This window comes from Megalops cyprinoides, chromosome 2 (genome assembly GCF_013368585.1).
Source record: "Megalops cyprinoides isolate fMegCyp1 chromosome 2, fMegCyp1.pri, whole genome shotgun sequence".
Taxonomy (NCBI): domain Eukaryota; kingdom Metazoa; phylum Chordata; class Actinopteri; order Elopiformes; family Megalopidae; genus Megalops; species Megalops cyprinoides.
The window spans coordinates 6,812,771-6,822,095 of NC_050584.1; the positions used below are offsets into that span (position 1 = coordinate 6,812,771).

The 9,325-nt window shown below is 39.2% G+C and overlaps 1 protein-coding gene across 2 annotated transcripts in view; it reads right to left on the reverse strand.

The window, feature by feature from the left end:
- LOC118772387 (cadherin-7-like) overlaps window positions 1–8,433 on the reverse strand; it is a 112,746-nt gene extending 104,313 nt beyond the window's left edge. For both annotated transcript variants that reach the window (XM_036520664.1, XM_036520665.1), the window contains exon 1: window positions 8,284–8,433. The gene's annotated coding sequence lies outside the window, so the exon portion shown is untranslated. The remainder of the gene's footprint in view (window positions 1–8,283) is intronic.
- Window positions 8,434–9,325: the final 892 nt, after the last annotated feature.

Consider the following 9,325-nt stretch of genomic DNA (forward strand, 5'->3'; position numbering starts at 1 on the left):
AGCTGGAAAAGCCCAAAGCTGTTCTGACCAAGGTAATGCTAAACTCAATTTACATGTCAAGAAATTAATCACAAACCCAGAGCTGATGCCAGCCTACACTATGTTGTGTAGAAATGAGAGGTTGGCAAAAAGTGGAAGACCCTCCATTAGAAGTGTTAATGGATGTTTCAAAATTCGAGCAAAACTTGGAAAATTGGAGGAGGCCAAGTCTGAGCAGAGTACCCTGACCTTTCTCTAGCTCCCTCTCTTTCTCACTCTTTTACTCTCTCTCTGTTCTATAATGGCAGGTACCTGTGCAGTTGAGACAATTGCCTCTGCACACATTAACCTCACACTTCCCACACAAAGGCACAGTCTTTGTTTTTCTCCCCAGAGACAATTTTTAAAAAAAGCCAACACCTTGTCCTATGGTAGCCGGTTGCTGTGTATTCCACTTACCTTATCGAAATAGTTATCAAGGATCAATAACTGCCTTGAAGAGGTAAATCACCAGAGCAAATGCATAAAGTATTTCCATCAGCAGCTTTCAGGACCCACACATAGACACACATACACATGCATGAATTAGAATATCTTGTGGTTGGTGTATGAAATTACAATATTGTAGTTGTGCATGGATGTCTGTGGATATATGTAATTGCAGAACCCCTGAACAGTGGGTCTGCTGGGTGTAATATTGGGAGCTGGGAGTTATTCCAAGTGTACTTTCATTTCAGCTTTCTGTATGTCTGCTGATGATACGGCTGCAGAAGGACTTGTTTGCTTGTATACAGTTCTGCGTGTAACACCTCATAAAGCGCAAAGGCCTGTCTTGCGCCCATGTTGTAAATGCAATTTCTATGAAATGTCAGTGAGGAATTGATATGTTGTGAGATACATGTGTGAGTGTGAGTTTCCACACACACACACACTCACACACACACGATGACACAAGATGACATGACTTGTATTTTGAAGTAATTAAATCATCATGTTTCACATTAATAATTAATACTAATAATAATTAGTACAACATTTTAAAATCAGCGCTTTAATATGTGTTTCTCTAGCAACACAAGAGATCAGATTTTGAAAGAGGTCAAACAGTTGGTGCCCAAATTGCAGGTGTGTCAGTCACAGAAATGGAAAAATCTTGTATATTAGCCACATCATTTAGTTTATCTGTATGTTAGTCTGCCACATCATTTAGTTTATCTACATGTTAGTCTGAAAATACTCTTTCAGAATGTACTCAATGATTTTTTTTTTTTTTGACTGAAATGCACTTAATGTAGCAGTAATTGCCACATACTGATGATTGCATTGGTTCGCATAATGGGCACTGTAAATGGAAACCATGTGAAAATACACATGATACACATTGCATGTATGAATGTAGGAAGATACAAATGATGGCATGTATTTTAATAATACTGGAGACTAAGGGGGGGCAACATGCAACACATCTCCGTAAGAGTTCACAACCAAGGAGAGTGTACTATCAGCTTTCTTCAACCACATTTTAAAATAGACACGGACTTGATAGTGCTCAGAAATATCATTTGCAATTTTCCCCATAGAGTTTCCAGATCAAACTACTGCTGCTTCAGGTTCTGAAATCAAGAGCAGCCACATACAGAAACCAAAGCGTAATCTTGTACCATGCTATTTATTTGCTTAGCAGATAGCCTAAGCTACAGCAGTTTGCACATTTTACATTTTATATATATTTATTATATAGCTGATTATTTACTTAGGAAATTTAGGTTATGTGCTACGTTTGAGGGTTCAACACAATTGTTCCACCAGGGATTTGCACCAGCCACCGTCTGGTTACAAACTGAGTTTTCAAACCACCACACTACACTGCTGCCAACAGTCTGTCAGAAAGGGGTCAGTTTACTGCACGTTGTGAATCAGTTTCTTTTTTTCATATTAGCTTAATTCTACATTATATAATCTGTAAAACTTTAAAGATGCAGACCAGAACATTGCTGCAGCTACATAAAACAGATACAAAGCTCTTCTCTTCCCGGAGTTGTTATTCGGCAGCCATGGAGGAAAGTGGAGCAAATTTGGCTCAGGGGCAAAGAGCTATAGAAGCCGTGCAGCGGTGTGATTATGCCGGCAAGGGCCGGTGCCAGGTCAGGCTTGGGGGGAAGAGAGAAATTAATGCCTCTTATTGCATGTAACCTGGAGCCCTCCTAAAGGGGAAGCAACCGAGTCGTAGCATAAGCCAGGTACCTGAGAATGCATTATGCATCAAAGAAGAGAAGAGGAAAACTGTTGTCTGTGACCTTGCACTTTAAAGAGGTATTTCAATTTTTCAGCAACTGCTGGTGATGCCGACAATGAGAGGCTTTTTCATACAATCCCCTTTATATTCTTGCGATTTACTTTGTGCCAGTGAAAAACAGACCCGTTGTGAAGGCATGCAATGTGAACTAGCTGTGCTATTTTTGAACGGGAATGTGAAGCCCTTATACAAACCCATTTCATTGCAGGATCCTCCTGAGGGGTCCCCAGGGCAATTGCTATGTGGAAACCTTTAAGGTGTTTCGAGGAACCTTTTTAGTCAATGCTAACACATGAAATGAGAGAGATCAGCATGGCAGAGAACACCGGAGTTCCCAGGAGAAAGAATCAAAGTAACTCTCTTTCCTAGAGTTCAGAGAATACTGTTGTGAGCCCCCCATGCAATGCCAATTCTGAGGCAAAAGAACACTTCTAATTCAAGTTTTTGAACATTCTTTGTCTTGTGCTCTCTGGTGCGTTTCCTGGTAATGTCATATCCGCTCCCCCCCCCCCCCCCCCCCCCTACAAAGTGACCCATGAGCAAAGGGCATTTTAAAGGACAACCATTCTCATTATACCCTATTACATGTTTACATGTTTTGATTCTGCCAAAGAAAGTGACAAAAGGCACACAACAGAGAGAAACAGAGACATACGGAGAGAGGAGAGCAGGACCTAAGCCTATGTTAAGACTATCTGCTAAACAACTCCAAGAGAATCCATCTGGGAACTCCATCCATTTCCCTTTCAATCAGAGAACAGGTCCTGCCACTGTCTGAGGGGATTGGCTCTCCTGGTTCCCTGCCACAGACAACAGAGATGGGGTGACACTGGTACAGGGGAAAACCCTTATCTGAGCCCTCTAATCTCATTTGCAAGCCTTGCTTTACAGCAGGATTACAAGTGCTTAGTAACTGATAAATTATTTTCTTTTTTCTGTTCTTCCTCTCAAGCTTGGCCTGTGCATTTGTTGTTGAAAGCAAAGAAAGAAGGGAACGAGAGGAAAAAATAAAGGAGAGCAAGTGTGAACCCGAAAGAGATTTGCATAACTCAGCTTCACTTCAATCTTCAAATGCCAGGAATAGTCTAAGACATTTTTTTTTCCTTCCTGTCAGTTCTACTCACGCCTGACGGATATAAAGATATTCCATCGTTATGTCTCGATCAAGTGGACAATCTTAAAAGGCCAATTTGATTTCTCAAAATGTCCTATGGCATGAAGAAGAGGAAAAAGGGGAATTTTAGCATTTTCAGTTTACATTATTATTACATTGTACATACGTTGCATTATTCATCCTACCACCACTATCTAATACCAAGTAACACATTACTTCCTACCATTTTCATCACTTGTAAGAATTGGCTGGGCTCTAGGGAGAACCATATGATACAGTCACTTGCTTCATTGCATTTCCATTCCGCTCACTGTCTCCCAAGGTTACGATCCCAAGAGAGAGCATATTACTCCCATCCCCTCTCATCTGCTATGACTGATACACCATCTGCCCATTCACATATGCGTCTCTCCTGACTTTAGCAGTAGTGGTGGTTGTATCTTTAAGTGTTGGTGGACAAGTAGTTAATTCTATTTCTTTAGCATCTCAAGACCAGTCAAAGGGTTGAAAATATCTGTAACACTGATATTTTCTCAACAGAAATTGCTTTCACGACACAGTCTAAGTGCTGGCAAGAGGAGAGAGAGAGACTTTGAAATATACATTTCGTCTTACAATACAGTAATCTTCATGCAAATATTTTTTACATAACTGACTTGAGAATTTTTAAGACATACAAGTTTGTGTATTTCTTTTTAAAAATAGAAATAAGCCTGCGGAAATCACATTTTGTTGCAGTTAGAATTTTTTTATCTGAAAATAGAACATAATGTCTTATTTTAATGATGTAGCGCAACACATTTTGAGAGGCAGTGCAGACATCTATTGAAGACTACAACAGCATCACACATTTTTGCTTGCTTTAAATCACCAGTTAATTTAAGGGATTAGTTTTATCAAAGACAGCATTTTTAATTGAGCCTACAACACACAGACCTTCTCCTGCAACAGAGAAGATAGCCAGTTCTCAAATGTGTAACACAATTTAGTAAGCAATGAACAAATATGGATGCTGAGGAATACTATTCACCTTAACTGAAAGTTTTGTATATTCTGTCTTACCTTTCCACCTCTACTCTCTACTTCAGTCCTACACCACATCTGCTCTGAGACTGTGTGGGGAGAACAACATATACATTCTGCTCCCAAGTTATCTTCTCAACTCAAGGTAAATAAGTAAACTCTTTCCATATTTCACACTCTGCAGACAAAAGAACAGGGCACACAAACTCGTGCTAGAGGTCTTTTTCCAGTACATCTGGAAGATACTTCCATTAACTATCAAAACTTTTCAGGACAACGCCTCTTCTGTACAAACAGAAGAATATGTACCATAATGACAATGCTCTTTTGTGAAAACAAAGTCAAAGCCTACATCTGGTATGTTAGGTTATATTAATACATGCTATATACACAATGTGTAGTTTTAAATTCCCTTGTTCACATTTAAAGTTTTTTTTTTTTGTTGTTGTTTATTTTTCTCCAGCTGCACCCACATTGTGTTTAAAATAGCAATGAGTTTCAATAATATCTATGTCAGTATAGATAATATAAGGTGAAGGGGGTATGCCAATGCAGTCAAAAATGACGAAAATTGACTAAAATAGAACACAGGTTGTTTATTTCTGTTTTTATATTATTAGACTTGTTATGGTTCTCATGCTGCTGTTACAGTTACTATAAATCAAGGAGGCCAAAAAAGGCTTTCAGATAAGGTCAGCTTCCAACTCACACCCCATCCCCCCACCAGACTTTGCTCGGCCCTGAATCAAGTGAGTGTCTTGTCTTGGCTGGTAACCCAGTCTCTGTGTTCTGTGCAGCTCGACCAAATGGCTCGGGACAGGATGAAGTCTCATTAGCCTCCAGCACCATCTGACAAGAAGTGCACGAGAGCAAGCACCCTCCCCCACAGTTAGAGTGGCCCTGCAGTTCTCCAGGGAGAACACTCATACGCAGAGAGTGCATGCTGCTCCTGGCATCTGCTCATCCAACATGGCAACCGGAAGACTGATAGCATACAGTCTCGTTATTGCTGCCACCTAGCACAACCTTGCTTACAGAGATGCCAAGTGTTGCTGGCAAAGGGTCAAGACGCACAGACAGGCATCTACATCATTGGCACATCGGCTCTTGCTTTTTTCTAACTGGGGACCTTTCAGCAGATAAATATCCAGTAACAGCACTCGTGATGCGTTCTTCTGAGAGTACAAGTAGCCAAGACTACCAGGTATGGGGAGAAGGCTTCAAGTAAGGACCCATCTCCATGTGGAAACTGAGCTTAGCTATGCTGCAGATAGAATCAAGATATGAATTACCATCACATTTGAACATGTCACTGTGCATTTCACCCCTATATAATATTATCTACAATAGTCAATGTCCCTGTCCCGTGTATCTAAATTTCTGGATGATTTTAATTACAAAATCCTATAATATAGATATAATAAGCAATTACAATCAGTTAAGATGTAATACTGAATACAGAGATGACAGCATATATTGTATTAGCATTACCCAGTGCAATGACAGCCTTAATCCAAACAAATTTATTTAATGTACACTGAAAAATGCAGTGTTTCTTTACACATATGCCTCAATCAATAAAAAATGAATGCATCATTTGTTAAGAATGCAAATTGCAAAGAGGATTCTAGATATAGCTGGAAGACGCTGTACACCATGCAGCACTCTGAGTCAGACCGCCTTAGTGTTTAGGGCTCAGGCATGTCCTCAGCGAATAATTCACCAGGGAACACCATATCAAATCTCTCATCAGAGCCCGCACTGCTCTGTCCAACTGCAACATATCATATAAAGAGGTCTCAAAAGGATTCACAGCTAAAAAACTTCTTCAGTAGTGCGGAAAATGAGAAAATTCATTAAACAAACTCTCCAAAGCAGCATGTTAATACCCGTTTCAAATGACCTAAAGTTTCACCTTCAGTTTGGATTTAACTTTTTTATCATTACAGCAGCCCAGGTGTTTTGCTACTGTATTAATGCATTTATTATTATGAATGTTGTTGTTATTAACGATGATAATAATAATAATAATAATAATGTTATTGTTATTCATTAACATGCTCTATTGTGTGCAAATTTAAGATTCTGTGGCATAATTTGTTTTTGAGAAAATTATAAGCGCCAAATAATTTATTGTACAGCTATGTACGGATTTTTGTTCTCTTGTGTGCGGCATCTTCGCCCCATGAAATCAAACTGCTCCTCAGTGCTTCAGCTGTTCGAGAAAGAAGTGTATACCTGACAATATATTGCCGATTATCCGCGCCACCCGGTGGCAATATTGGGTACTGAGTTTGGACAAGTTGCTCTGTCAGTCAGCGTTGAAACAGAAGCGTACTGTGTCATTTGTTACCCCAGTTTGAAGGCGAGATGAATACAACATCAACAGGAGTTCAGAATTAAAAACAGTGCACGTTTACTGATATCAAAATCAGCTTTACTTTCAGTATCCGTCAAGCGCCAGGTAGCGTCCCGGACGCTATTGGTCATATATTCCTTTTTGTTGTTTGTTTTTTCAGTATTATAGACCAATGTCGCACAACAAATGAAACCATAGTTCTAAACGAGTAATAATTTATATATGAACCATGAATATATAACAATAATACATTTTTGTTATGTTCGTGGACTACCTATCAACCTGTACGGTTGTCATTTAGGCTACGTTGACGTCCCCAAATCCATCCTGCGATTAAAAATTCCAAGTCGTAGTAAGACATTCAACCTCCATGGGTGCTCTTTGTTAACTCTGCGAAACTGTTGAGACGCAAATTTCACATGAACTAAAATGTCAAAATAGGCAACTAAGAACAGAGTGGAAGGTAAGTAGCCATTTTTTGTTTCAGCGACATTTAAGAAACGTACTTTCATTATGTTAACTTTTCAAACGCAAAACAGTGGACCGTCATTGTGAATAATATATATTTGTCATCCGATGTCCCTGTCATTGTCCAAGCAATCACTTTCGCTATTAAATTACGTTTAGGGCTGAGCTCTAACAATGTTGCTGTAGTCTTCATTTCTTTGCCTGCCTCTCTAAGTGCCACTTTTAAAGAACTCTCTAACTCATTCTTCTTTGACTCCATTCATCCCCCCCATACAACACAGAACGGAATTCCATCCATCTCCTTCAGAAAACGATATTCCAGAAAACATTAAGTACCTGCAGCTATGTTCGCCAAAATCCCACCTACACCTTATTAAAACGGTAAAGCGCACCGATCAAAATCTTAAAAAAATATTTAAACAAACAATAATCAGAAGGAAGGATGAGTTATCTTGCTTAATGTACAGTGAATAAAAATGTAATTCAAAATGTCCCCGACGAAAAAAATAAAAATAGTATTAGTAGTAATAATAATAATAAATAACTGTCAATTTCTCATGTTGCTGAGCAACCCTTTTCTACGGATGAATTGGCGACTATCACTTCAGTCGCGCATTATACGCCACTGAACATGTACCACCGCAACAATAAAACCGTAGCGAGAGCCCATCATTTGTATTAAAACGCATCAGACCACATTTTTAGAAATACTTATTTCGTAAACCCTCTGTTTGCACTCATAGACGTAATTGTACCAACTTCCATTCGTTGCCGAAGCACATATACATTTCTTGTGCGTGTTAGATATTACAGATGTAGCGGTTGTAAAAGTTAAAGATCTTGGTAGGCTACCTGGTTCTGCAACATTTCATAAAGCTGTGCATGCTTTCGCAGACCTCTTCTGCGCGATCCTCTTACCAACAAAACAATGAAAATAGATTTTACAAAGTCCTTCAAAGCTCTCAGAACACAATAGTAATAACCGCTAAGGCAAATAAGCATCCTTGCAACAGCCAATGAAACAATTTACGAACTCTCCCTTACCTCGGCGTTTACGTATTCCCTCTTTCGCGGAAAACGAGAGACGGCACTGTGTCTATTGTGATTGAAAAGACTGCGTTGGTCCTTTTTCACATACCCACTCTTGCTGCCGTTAGCTCCATTGAGAAGTTGCAGCTGCTGCCATCACCCTAAGCGCAAGAATCATACTGTGTAAGTGGAGATGTCGCCGAGCTCCGGACTGCTTAGAAGGAAACATTCTAAGGCGTCCCAGTGCCACATCAATTTAGTCGCATGTAATAAAGAAAACAGGGGAGAAAGGAAGGGATGAAAATAATTAAGGGGAGGGGAAAAACAAGACTTGTTCCTTCCCACAGCACCCCAAGGATGACGAGATGTTATTCTAATAAAACCCACAACAGACCTCCGTTTTAACGCTATCGTAAGTCTGAATTTTACGTTGAAAGAAATGGAAAGATAGTGGATAATATATATATATATATATATATATATATATATATATATATATATATATATATATATATATATATAGTGTGTGTGTGTGTGTGTGTGTGATTGTGTGATACAGACCTGCAGTCTGATAACGTTGGAAAACCCAAAAGCTCACGGAGAATAAAAGTCTAGTTCTGTGTATATAAAATAAGTGTATAAGACATAACATAGGCTATCAGTCACCGCAGCACAAAGCGGATTACCAAATTCAGAATTAAGTGCCTTCCTTTGTATTTGGGCATTTCACTGCACAGAAATCCAGAGTGCTCTTGTTAATGCAAGCGAGAGCTTCTCCTCTGTATTCTGTTGTACTGTAGCCTCGAGCTTTTGCGCTGTTCTCTTTTGACTGTCAGTCGGGTCTCCTTGGTAAGGAACTGTAAAAAAATCCGACCCGGTTCAGAGATGCTGTGTGGAATCGAATGTCAGTAGAATCGAATGTCACTGGCATAATTCATTAATTAATAATAAAAAAAAAACCTTTTTAACCAATATAAGCGTAGCAAGTGTTAAACTGCACAGAGATAATGGGAGAAAAACTTAAAACACAGGAACGCTGATACGTTTTTAAATTGAA